At 41.2% G+C, this 13,794-nt stretch overlaps 1 protein-coding gene across 1 annotated transcript in view; it reads right to left on the bottom strand.

Annotated features, from left to right (window-relative positions):
- The window catches only part of sh3d19 (SH3 domain containing 19), a gene marked incomplete at its 5' end in the record, with an annotated part of 37,201 nt that overhangs the window by 22,489 nt on the left and 918 nt on the right, over positions 1-13,794 (bottom strand). The gene's annotated exons all lie outside the window — the stretch shown is intronic.

The following is a 13,794-nucleotide window of genomic DNA, read 5'->3' as shown; positions in this document are numbered from 1 at the left end:
TTTTTTTTACTTTCTAAGTACTGTACAATCGCATAACTCCATAATCCCACACCATGACTCACATGGTTGTGTACACTACACCCCTGGGTATACACTCTCATGAAATTAGCCATTTTCACTGTGCCATTTTGGAGAAATAGTCAAAATCTCAATACTAAATTAGAAAAATGTGTTTTTTTAGACTTCTAAGTACTGTACAATCGCATAACTCCATAATCCCACACCATGACTGACATGGTTGTGTACACTACACCCCTGGGTATACACTCTCATGAAATTAGCCATTTTCACTGTGCCATTTTGGAGAAATAGTCAAAATCTCAATACTGAACTTGAAAAATGTGTTTTTTTAGACTTCTAAGTACTGTACAATCGCATAACTCCATAATCCCACACCATGACTGACATGGTTGTGTACACTACACCCCTGGGTATACACTCTCATCAAATTAGCCATTTTCACTGTGCTATTTTGGAGAAATAGTCAAAATCTCAATACTGAACTTGAAAAATGAGTTTTTTTCGACTTCTAAGTACTGTACAATCGCATAACTCCATAATCCCACACCATGACTGACATGGTTGTGTACACCACACCCCTGGGTATACACTCTCATGAAATTAGCCATTTTCACTGTGCCATTTTGGAGAAATACAGTCAAAATCTCAATACTGAACTTGAAAAATGTGTTTTTTTTTACTTTCTAAGTACTGTACAATCGCATAACTCCATAATCCCACACCATGACTGACATGGTTGTGTACACTACACCCCTGGGTATACACTCTCATGAAATTAGCCATTTTCACTGTGCCATTTTGGAGAAATACAGTCAAAATCTTAATACTGAACTTGAAAAATGTGTTTTTTTAGACTTCTAAGTACCAGTACTGTACAATCGCATAACTCCATAATCCCACACCATGACTCACATGGTTGTGTACACTACACCCCTGGGTATACACTCTCATGAAATTAGCCATTTTCACTGTGCCATTTTGGAGAAATACAGTCAAAATCTTAATACTGAACTTGAAAAATGTGTTTTTTTAGACTTCTAAGTACCGGTACTGTACAATCGCATAACTCCATAATCCCACACCATGACTCACATGGTTGTGTACACTACACCCCTGGGTATACACTCTCATGAAATTAGCCATTTTCACTGTGCCATTTTGGAGAAATACAGTCAAAATCTCAATACTGAACTTGAAAAATTTGTTTTTTTTACTTTCTAAGTACTGTACAATCGCATAACTCCATAATCCCACACCATGACTCACATGGTTGTGTACACTACACCCCTGGGTATACACTCTCATGAAATTAGCCATTTTCACTGTGCCATTTTGGAGAAATACAGTCAAAATCTCAATACTGAACTTGAAAAATTTGTTTTTTTTACTTTCTAAGTACTGTACAATCGCATAACTCCATAATCCCACACCATGACTCACATGGTTGTGTACACTACACCCCTGGGTATACACTCTCATGAAATTAGCCATTTTCACTGTGCCATTTTGGAGAAATAGTCAAAATCTCAATACTAAATTAGAAAAATGTGTTTTTTTAGACTTCTAAGTACTGTACAATCGCATAACTCCATAATCCCACACCATGACTGACATGGTTGTGTACACTACACCCCTGGGTATACACTCTCATGAAATTAGCCATTTTCACTGTGCCATTTTGGAGAAATAGTCAAAATCTCAATACTGAACTTGAAAAATGTGTTTTTTTCGACTTCTAAGTACTGTACAATCGCATAACTCCATAATCCCACACCATGACTGACATGGTTGTGTACACTACACCCCTGGGTATACACTCTCATGAAATTAGCCATTTTCACTGTGCTATTTTGGAGAAATAGTCAAAATCTCAATACTGAACTTGAAAAATGAGTTTTTTTCGACTTCTAAGTACTGTACAATCGCATAACTCCATAATCCCACACCATGACTGACATGGTTGTGTACACCACACCCCTGGGTATACACTCTCATGAAATTAGCCATTTTCACTGTGCCATTTTGGAGAAATACAGTCAAAATCTCAATACTGAACTTGAAAAATGTGTTTTTTTTTACTTTCTAAGTACTGTACAATCGCATAACTCCATAATCCCACACCATGACTGACATGGTTGTGTACACTACACCCCTGGGTATACACTCTCATGAAATTAGCCATTTTCACTGTGCCATTTTGGAGAAATACAGTCAAAATCTTAATACTGAACTTGAAAAATGTGTTTTTTTAGACTTCTAAGTACCAGTACTGTACAATCGCATAACTCCATAATCCCACACCATGACTCACATGGTTGTGTACACTACACCCCTGGGTATACACTCTCATGAAATTAGCCATTTTCACTGTGCCATTTTGGAGAAATACAGTCAAAATCTTAATACTGAACTTGAAAAATGTGTTTTTTTAGACTTCTAAGTACCGGTACTGTACAATCGCATAACTCCATAATCCCACACCATGACTGACATGGTTGTGTACACTACACCCCTGGGTATACACTCTCATGAAATTAGCCATTTTCACTGTGCCATTTTGGAGAAATACAGTCAAAATCTCAATACTGAACATGAAAAATGTGTTTTTTTTACTTTCTAAGTACTGTCTAATCGCATAACTCCATAATCCCACACCATGACTGACATGGTTGTGTACACTACACCCCTGGGTATACACTCTCATGAAATTAGCCATTTTCACTGTGCCATTTTGGAGAAATACAGTCAAAATCTCAATACTGAACATGAAAAATGTGTTTTTTTAGACTTCTAAGTACTGTACAATCGCATAACTCCATAATCCCACACCATGACTGACATGGTTGTGTACACTACACCCCTGGGTATACACTCTCATGAAATTAGCCATTTTCACTGTGCCATTTTGGAGAAATAGTCAAAATCTCAATACTGAACTTGAAAAATGTGTTTTTTTCGACTTCTAAGTACTGTACAATCGCATAACTCCATAATCCCACACCATGACTGACATGGTTGTGTACACTACACCCCTGGGTATACACTCTCATGAAATTACCCATTTTCACTGTGCCATTTTGGAGAAATAGTCAAAATCTCAATACTGAACTTGAAATATAAGGAAAGAAAAATAAAAAAAACACCCTAAGAAATGAAAGGTAACTAAAGACAATCACAACGTTGCAAGTGCAATCAAATTAATTATATACAATACGTACATGAGTGATGGAGTGTTCTGACTATATATGAATTTGTGTTTATTTACATGAAATTTACAGTCTGAGCAAAATAGGCATTAAATAGGCATGAGTTTCCATGAGTCTGAGTTAAATATGAATTTACATTGAATCTACATTAACTTTAGAAGCCGAGTTAAATATTAATGGGCAGTGAAGTAACATGAATTTACAGTCCCGGTTAATTATCAGTTTACATTGAATTTTCCATGAAATGATGATGAGAATAATTTGAAAAATAATAATAATAATAAACTGTGACAAAGCACAAATAAACAAAAGAAATGGCAATAAAATAAAGTGCAGGATAAGACCAACAATAATTACTATAACAAAGTGTAAATATAGCAGCAAGCAGCAATACCAGGGTTTCAAGTCTGCTGACGTCACAATAATGTCACAATGTCTATGACATCATCAGTGATGTCACAATTGCTCGAGTTAACCAAAACCCCCAAATGGTCGAGTAACATCACCGATGAAAACCCCAAATGGTCAAGTGACATCACTGATGATGTCACAATGCCTATAACATCATCAGTGCCAATGACATCATTAGTGTAATGAGATCAAAATGATGATCAATAATGATGCCACAATGTATGACATCATCAGGATTTACCTGATGACATCAGGTAAATCCTCCTCAGCCAAGTCACTGAGGCAATCCATATGGTGGAAAGGTTTTCTTGCGTTCACTGGGGGTGTGGGGACGCCGCTGTGTCCCGGCCCGGCCTTCTCTCCCACGCCTTATGTGGGGGGGGGGGGGGGGGGGGGGGGCGGGGGACATCGGTGCTCTTCATCACTGGTCGAGGGCTGCCGGTTGGTTTAGAACAGTTTAGGTAGGCGATAGATTAGCTACAGCCTAAGGCTGACCTGTTATAGTGTTCAGGCAAAAATCAGACTAGAGCAGAGTAGGATAGGCCAGATTAGGCTGTAGATTAGCTAGATACTATGTACCAGTTAGCTCTGGTTAATGCTTAGAGTAGTCAGTTGTCTGATCTTCTCCCCCCCCCCTCTCTTTCTCTTTCCCCCTTCCCCCGCTCCTTCCCTTCTTCCCCCTTCCTGTTCTCCCCTCTCCCACACTTCCCACTCCCCCCCCCCCACCTCCTCCACATCCCACCCCCCCCTCCCTTCTCCTGCTCTCTCCTCCTTCTCCCCCCCTCTGCTCCTTCTCCTTCTCCTCTTCTCCCCTATTTTCCCGAACCCCTGCCACTTCCTGCTCTCCCCTCTCTCACATTCCCCCTGCTCTCCTTCCCCTTCTCTGTGTGTGGGGGGGGGGGGATGTGGGGGGGGCAGGGGGGGGTGTGTGTGGAGGAGGAGGGAGCAGAGAGGTCTGTTCCCTCCCCCGCCTCCTCCTCTCGCGTTCCCCCTGCTCTCCCTCCCCTGCGCCCTCCCCTGCGCCCTCCCTCCTCCTCCGCGTTTCCCGTTTTCTCCCCGCCTCCTCCCTCTCGCTGCTCTCCCTCCCCTGCACCCTCCCACCTCTCCTTCTCTGTTCTCTCCTCCTCTCTGTCCTCTCCCCACTCTCACATTCCCCCTGCTCTCCTTCCCCTGCACCCTCCCACCTCTCCTTCTCTGTTCTCTCCTCCTCTCTGTCCTCTCCCCTCTCTCACATTCCCCCTGCTCTCCTTCCCCTGCACCCTCCCGCCTCTCCTTCTCTGTTCTCTCCTCCTCCGCGTTTTCCCCCCGCCTCCTTCTGCCCCCCCCTCTGCTCCTTCTCCTTCTCCTCTTCTCCCCTATTTTCCAGAATCCCTGCCACTTCCTGCTCTCCCCTCTCTCACATTCCCCCTGCTCTCCTTCCCCTGCACCCTCCCACCTCTCCTTCTCTGTTCTCTCCTCCTCCACATTTCCCATTTTCTCCCCACCCTCGCCCTAATCCGGGCCCGTATCCTACCCCCCCCCCAACCCTAGACCCTACCCTACCCAGGCTCTCCTTCCCCTGCACCCTCCCACCTCTCCTTCTCTGTTCTCTCCTCCTCCACATTTCCCATTTTCTCCCCACCCTCGCCCTAATCCGGGCCCGTATCCTACTCCCTCCCCTCCCCAACCCTAGACCCTACCTCTACCCTGGCTCTCCCTCCCCTGCACCCTCCCATCTCTCCTTCTCTGTTCCCTCCTCCTCCACATTTCCTATTTTCTTCCCACCTCCTCCCTCTCGCATTCCCCCTGCTCTCCCTCCCCTGCACCCTCCCACCTCTCCTTCTCTGTTCTCTCCTCCTCCACATTCCCCATTTTCTCCCTACCCCTCGCCCTAATCCGGGCCCGTATCCTACTCCCTCCCCTCCCCAACCCTAGACCCTACCTCTACCCTGGCTCTCCCTCCCCTGCACCCTCATCTCTCCTTCTCTGTTCTCTCCTCCTCCACATTTCCTATTTTCTCCCCACCTCCCCCCTCTCCTCCCTCACATCCCCCTGCTCTCCCCCCCTCCTCCACTCTCCTGCCTTCTCCTCTTCCCGGTGTTTCTTCCTCTTCCCCCCCTTCCCCCACTACTCTAAAGCATAGTACACATTCTACTCCAAAGCATGGCACCCACTCTATCCCCTCCAATATTTCAGCACTACTTAAAGCATGGCACCCATGCTCTTAGTATTTCGCCACTATTCAAAGCATGGCATCCACTCTTCCTAAAGCAAGGCACCCATAAGCTCTATATGTGAACATGTGCTTATTTGGCAAAAGGACTCACTACTAAAGGCTTGCAGCCAATTAAATTAGGCATAGTTTGGTTGCTAAGAAATTGACATATGTCCGTTTGCAAGATGTACGTCTATATTTCTCATTCTCTCCCCACCTCCTCCCTCCCCCTGCTCTCTCCTCCCCCACACCCCCCCCCTTCCCCTCTCCTGCTCTCTCCTCTTGCTCCCTCCCCACCTCCTATACCCTCCAGCATCTCCCATTCCCTCCCCACCCCATCACTCTCTCACATTCCCCCTGCTCTTCTCCCTTCTCCTGCTCTCTCCTCTGCTCTCTCTTCATTTCTATATTTTCTATATTATCAATTGTTCAAATGTTATCTTTATTCTGTATATTCTTGTTACTGTTGTGTCAGCTAGAATTAGCTAGACATACTTTCTGTGAAGCCCTCTGAGACATGCTTGTGAATTAGGGCTATATAAATAAATTTGACTTGACTTGACTTGACATACGAGCAATTTCTATGACATAATTTCCAATTTCCTCTCGATGGGCGGCACTTAGCGGCAGTGCCCTTGGAAAATAGTTTCCAACAATACAACTTATCATTTTCAGCGTGTAGCAATGAGCTAGCGTGTAGGTTTCTGCCGTTAGCTTGCTAGCTAGTTGCCATTGTGATTGACATGGTCGGAGCCAATGACAGACTTTGTAATAAGCCGGGAGGGGACATCCGCCTGCCACCGAAACAGTCGCTCCAATGGGAGAGCAGCTGTAGAGCAGGGGAGGGCTTATCCCAGTTGCCTGTTTCTGCGGCACCAGACTCCTTGGACGGAAGGGAAAGGAGGCTGGCCAGCGAGATTACCAGTTCAGTGACATCACTTTACATCCTTTTTTTTTACACTAGATGAATTAGCCATGGTCAACTACTGACCTCCACGTGCACATGAGCGAAATCACACAGAGAAGGGGCTGCACTGCTTAAAAAGTGAGAATTTAAAAAATGCAGATAACACCAGATATGCACATCAACACGGAAAAAAAAAAAAAAAAAAAAATCTAGGGCATCTAGTGAGCACCAATATCTGTCATTGGACCAGATTTCAGGTGATGTACCAACGCACGGGAATTTGCATCGTGGCGGAAGAGGAACAAAGAAAGTAAATAAAGTCAAAATAATAGGGGTTCTGCACCTGCGGGGCTTGAAGCCCTAAGTATGAAGGAGCACTTAGAGTTCAATGAGGGGAGGGTTCATTTGCATACACAACAATTCCAGATGAATGCATCATCCGTTGCCCGTTGGAACTCTTCTTCATCCATCTCCAGGCACTCAGTATGGTACCAACGAGGACAGCTGTCACACTGGATCTGTAAATGCATAAGTAGAGACGTCTGAGAGGTTTGCAGCAGACAAGTGGAGCGACTGTGGGGGCGAACGCCCCAGGACCAACGCTCAATAGGACCCACCCGGCTGAGCTACGTCTTCATTAGCCTAATTCAAATCTGTGAATCCAACAACTTGTGTGAAACCTCCCTAGTTATTGTTTAATAATGATCTCTGCCAGGCGAGAATCCCCTGGAGGAGATGTATTTGGCCGTGTGTGTGCTTGTGTGCGTCTGTGTGTTCTCCTCTCCTAATGCGATCTGAGTAAAGCCTAGACGGAATTTCATCAAATTTGCCTCAAACTGATGGACTCACTGATTAACAACTGATTTTAGTGTTCAAAGGTCAAACTTAAAAGGTCACTGACTGTGACCTCACAAACGCCATTCCCAAGTTCGTTAATGCGATATGTCAAAAATGGCTAGATGGAATTACTTCCAATTCCCTGAATGAACATGAATGACGATGCATAGTTCATCATCTATAAACCTTCTAATTAATCAATTACACACAATATTAACAATAACTATGAACAAATTATTTGATTTTCGTGTCAGCACAATTGACCATCCCACATGCGATTATCAGACACATCAACAATCAATAACTTAACAAAACGTTCTGGTGTGTTATCCAACCCCAAATCTATATATTCATGTATAATAGAATATATATATATATATATATATATATATATATATATATATATATATATATATATATATATATATATATATATATATACTGTATACACACACACACACACACACACACACACACACACACACACACACACACACACACACACACACACACACACAAGGGTAGAACAATACCATACCCAGTCGGTCATCGGAGGCCCTGTCCCAGGTGGTCTTGTGTTGCAACAGAGGATGCATTGGCTCTCTATGGGAAACACTAATGTACAGAAGCAGACGTTACATCTTGAAAAGTACAATAACAAAATCAAAATATAGCCGCAAGCGGCGATTGACGGGTGACCTGGGGTGAGACATAATAAACACCAAATAGTGCACATTTATTCAGAGTTGGTATGCGCACAAGTAAACAATGTTTGGTTGAGATCCGGTTACCTGATTGTACAGTCCTTAGAAGTCTAAAAAAACACATTTTTCAAGTTCAGTATTGAGATTTTGACTATTTCTCCAAAATGGCACAGTGAAAATGGCTAATTTCATGAGAGTGTATACCCAGGGGTGTAGTGTACACAACCATGTCAGTCATGGTGTGGGATTATGGAGTTATGCGATTGTACAGTACTTAGAAAGTAAAAAAAACACATTTTTCAAGTTCAGTATTGAGATTTTGACTGTATTTCTCCAAAATGGCACAGTGAAAATGGCTAATTTCATGAGAGTGTATACCCAGGGGTGTGGTGTACACAACCATGTCAGTCATGGTGTGGGATTATGGAGTTATGCGATTGTACAGTACTTAGAAGTCGAAAAAAACAAATTTTTCAAGTTCAGTATTGAGATTTTGACTATTTCTCCAAAATGGCACAGTGAAAATGGCTAATTTCATGAGAGTGTATACCCAGGGGTGTAGTGTACACAACCATGTCAGTCATGGTGTGGGATTATGGAGTTATGCGATTGGACAGTACTTAGAAGTCGAAAAAAACACATTTTTCAAGTTCAGTATTGAGATTTTGACTGTATTTCTCCAAAATGGCACAGTGAAAATGGCTAATTTCATGAGAGTGTATACCCAGGGGTGTAGTGTACACAACCATGTCAGTCATGGTGTGGGATTATGGAGTTATGCGATTAGACAGTACTTAGAAAGTAAAAAAAACACATTTTTCATGTTCAGTATTGAGATTTTGACTGTATTTCTCCAAAATGGCACAGTGAAAATGGCTAATTTCATGAGAGTGTATACCCAGGGGTGTAGTGTACACAACCATGTGAGTCATGGTGTGGGATTATGGAGTTATGCGATTGTACAGTACCGGTACTTAGAAGTCTAAAAAAACACATTTTTGAAGTTCAGTATTGAGATTTTGACTGTATTTCTCCAAAATGGCACAGTGAAAATGGCTAATTTCATGAGAGTGTATACCCAGGGGTGTAGTGTACACAACCATGTGAGTCATGGTGTGGGATTATGGAGTTATGCGATTGTACAGTACTTAGAAGTCTAAAAAAACACATTTTTCAAGTTCAGTATTGAGATTTTGACTATTTCTCCAAAATGGCACAGTGAAAATGGCTAATTTCATGAGAGTATATATCCAGGGGTGTAGTGTACACAACCATGTGAGTCATGGTGTGGGATTATGGAGTTATGCGATTGTACAGTACTTAGAAAGTAAAAAAAACACATTTTTCAAGTTCAGTATTGAGATTTTGACTGTATTTCTCCAAAATGGCACAGTGAAAATGGCTAATTACATGAGAGTGTATACCCAGGGGTGTAGTGTACACAACCATGTGAGTCATGGTGTGGGATTATGGAGTTATGCGATTGTACAGTACTTAGAAGTCTAAAAAAACACATTTTTCAAGTTCAGTATTGAGATTTTGACTATTTCTCCAAAATGGCACAGTGAAAATGGCTAATTTCATGAGAGTATATACCCAGGGGTGTAGTGTACACAACCATGTGAGTCATGGTGTGGGATTATGGAGTTATGCGATTGTACAGTACTTAGAAAGTAAAAAAAAATTTTTTTTTCAAGTTCAGTATTGAGATTTTGACTGTATTTCTCCAAAATGGCACAGTGAAAATGGCTAATTTCATGAGAGTGTATACCCAGGGGTGTAGTGTACACAACCATGTGAGTCATGGTGTGGGATTATGGAGTTATGCGATTGTACAGTACCGGTACTTAGAAGTCTAAAAAAACACATTTTTCAAGTTCAGTATTAAGATTTTGACTGTATTTCTCCAAAATGGCACAGTGAAAATGGCTAATTTCATGAGAGTGTATACCCAGGGGTGTAGTGTACACAACCATGTGAGTCATGGTGTGGGATTATGGAGTTATGCGATTGTACAGTACCGGTACTTAGAAGTCTAAAAAAACACATTTTTCAAGTTCAGTATTGAGATTTTGACTGTATTTCTCCAAAATGGCACAGTGAAAATGGCTAATTTCATGAGAGTGTATACCCAGGGGTGTAGTTATGGATTATGGATTATGGATTATGGAGTTATGCGATTGTACCGGTACTTAGAAGTCTAAAAAAACACATTTTTCAAGTTCAGTATTGAGATTTTGACTATTTCTCCAAAATGGCACAGTGAAAATGGCTAATTTCATGAGAGTGTATACCCAGGGGTGTGGTGTACACAACCATGTGAGTCATGGTGTGGGATTATGGAGTTATGCGATTGTACAGTACTTAGAAGTCTAAAAAAACAAATTTTTCAAGTTCAGTATTGAGATTTTGACTATTTCTCCAAAATGGCACAGTGAAAATGGCTAATTTCATGAGAGTATATATCCAGGGGTGTAGTGTACACAACCATGTGAGTCATGGTGTGGGATTATGGAGTTATGCGATTGTACAGTACTTAGAAAGTAAAAAAAACACATTTTTCAAGTTCAGTATTGAGATTTTGACTGTATTTCTCCAAAATGGCAAAGTGAAAATGGCTAATTACATGAGAGTGTATACCCAGGGGTGTAGTGTACACAACCATGTGAGTCATGGTGTGGGATTATGGAGTTATGCGATTGTACAGTACTTAGAAGTCTAAAAAAACACATTTTTCAAGTTCAGTATTGAGATTTTGACTATTTCTCCAAAATGGCACAGTGAAAATGGCTAATTTCATGAGAGTATATATCCAGGGGTGTAGTGTACACAACCATGTGAGTCATGGTGTGGGATTATGGAGTTATGCGATTGTACAGTACTTAGAAAGTAAAAAAAACACATTTTTCAAGTTCAGTATTGAGATTTTGACTGTATTTCTCCAAAATGGCACAGTGAAAATGGCTAATTACATGAGAGTGTATACCCAGGGGTGTAGTGTACACAACCATGTGAGTCATGGTGTGGGATTATGGAGTTATGCGATTGTACCGGTACTTAGAAGTCTAAAAAAACACATTTTTCAAGTTCAGTATTGAGATTTTGACTATTTCTCCAAAATGGCACAGTGAAAATGGCTAATTTCATGAGAGTATATACCCAGGGGTGTAGTGTACACAACCATGTGAGTCATGGTGTGGGATTATGGAGTTATGCGATTGTACAGTACTTAGAAAGTAAAAAAAACAAATTTTTCAAGTTCAGTATTGAGATTTTGACTGTATTTCTCCAAAATGGCACAGTGAAAATGGCTAATTTCATGAGAGTGTATACCCAGGGGTGTAGTGTACACAACCATGTGAGTCATGGTGTGGGATTATGGAGTTATGCGATTGTACAGTACTTAGAAAGTAAAAAAAACACATTTTTCAAGTTCAGTATTGAGATTTTGACTGTATTTCTCCAAAATGGCACAGTGAAAATGGCTAATTTCATGAGAGTGTATACCCAGGGGTGTAGTGTACACAACCATGTGAGTCATGGTGTGGGATTATGGAGTTATGCGATTGTACAGTACCGGTACTTAGAAGTCTAAAAAAACACATTTTTCAAGTTCAGTATTGAGATTTTGACTGTATTTCTCCAAAATGGCACAGTGAAAATGGCTAATTTCATGAGAGTGTATACCCAGGGGTGTAGTGTACACAACCATGTGAGTCATGGTGTGGGATTATGGAGTTATGCGATTGTACCGGTACTTAGAAGTCTAAAAAAACACATTTTTCAAGTTCAGTATTGAGATTTTGACTATTTCTCCAAAATGGCACAGTGAAAATGGCTAATTTCATGAGAGTATATACCCAGGGGTGTAGTGTACACAACCATGTGAGTCATGGTGTGGGATTATGGAGTTATGCGATTGTACAGTACTTAGAAAGTAAAAAAAACAAATTTTTCAAGTTCAGTATTGAGATTTTGACTGTATTTCTCCAAAATGGCACAGTGAAAATGGCTAATTTCATGAGAGTGTATACCCAGGGGTGTAGTGTACACAACCATGTGAGTCATGGTGTGGGATTATGGAGTTATGCGATTGTACAGTACCGGTACTTAGAAGTCTAAAAAAACACATTTTTCAAGTTCAGTATTGAGATTTTGACTATTTCTCCAAAATGGCTAATTTCATGAGAGTGTATACCCAGGGGTGTAGTGTACACAACCATGTGAGTCATGGTGTGGGATTATGGAGTTATGCGATTGTACAGTACTTAGAAAGTAAAAAAAACACATTTTTCAAGTTCAGTATTGAGATTTTGACTGTATTTCTCCAAAATGGCACAGTGAAAATGGCTAATTTCATGAGAGTGTATACCCAGGGGTGTAGTGTACACAACCATGTGAGTCATGGTGTGGGATTATGGAGTTATGCGATTGTACAGTACCGGTACTTAGAAGTCTAAAAAAACACATTTTTCAAGTTCAGTATTGAGATTTTGACTATTTCTCCAAAATGGCACAGTGAAAATGGCTAATTTCATGAGAGTGTATACCCAGGGGTGTAGTGTACACAACCATGTGAGTCATGGTGTGGGATTATGGAGTTATGCGATTGTACAGTACTTAGAAGTCTAAAAAAACACATTTTTCTAATTCAGTATTGAGATTTTGACTATTTCTCCAAAATGGCACAGTGAAAATGGCTAATTTCATGAGAGTATATACCCAGGGGTGTAGTGTACACAACCATGTGAGTCATGGTGTGGGATTATGGAGTTATGCGATTGTACAGTACCGGTACTTAGAAGTCTAAAAAAACACATTTTTCAAGTTCAGTATTGAGATTTTGACTGTATTTCTCCAAAATGGCACAGTGAAAATGGCTAATTTCATGAGAGTGTATACCCAGGGGTGTAGTGTACACAACCATGTCAGTCATGGTGTGGGATTATGGAGTTATGCGATTGTACAGTACCGGTACTTAGAAGTCTAAAAAAACACATTTTTCAAGTTCAGTATTGAGATTTTGACTGTATTTCTCCAAAATGGCACAGTGAAAATGGCTAATTTCATGAGAGTGTATACCCAGGGGTGTAGTGTACACAACCATGTCAGTCATGGTGTGGGATTATGGAGTTATGCGATTGTACAGTACTTAGAAGTCTAAAAAAAACACATTTTTCAAGTTCAGTATTAAGATTTTGACTGTATTTCTCCAAAATGGCACAGTGAAAATGGCTAATTTCATGAGAGTGCATACCTAGGGGTGTAGTGTACACAACTATGTCAGTCATGGTGTGGGATTATGGAGTTATAAGATTGTACAGTACTTAGAAAGTCGGAACAAACACCAAATCTGTGTGGTCTAGACTGGAGTCGAATCGTGCTTTTATTTTGAAAAACCAGTCCCGGAAATGCCGGTTTTTCGCCATCTTGTTGAGAGCATCAACATGATAGTACCAAGCGAAACTCCTGCTACGATCGTTCAATAAGGTAGGACTTTTGTGACATATTCAA

The sequence above is a fragment of the Poromitra crassiceps genome (assembly GCF_964638095.1).
Source record: "Poromitra crassiceps genome assembly, chromosome: 19".
Taxonomy (NCBI): Eukaryota; Metazoa; Chordata; class Actinopteri; order Beryciformes; family Melamphaidae; genus Poromitra; species Poromitra crassiceps.
This window is presented reverse-complemented; position numbering and strand designations above follow the sequence as displayed.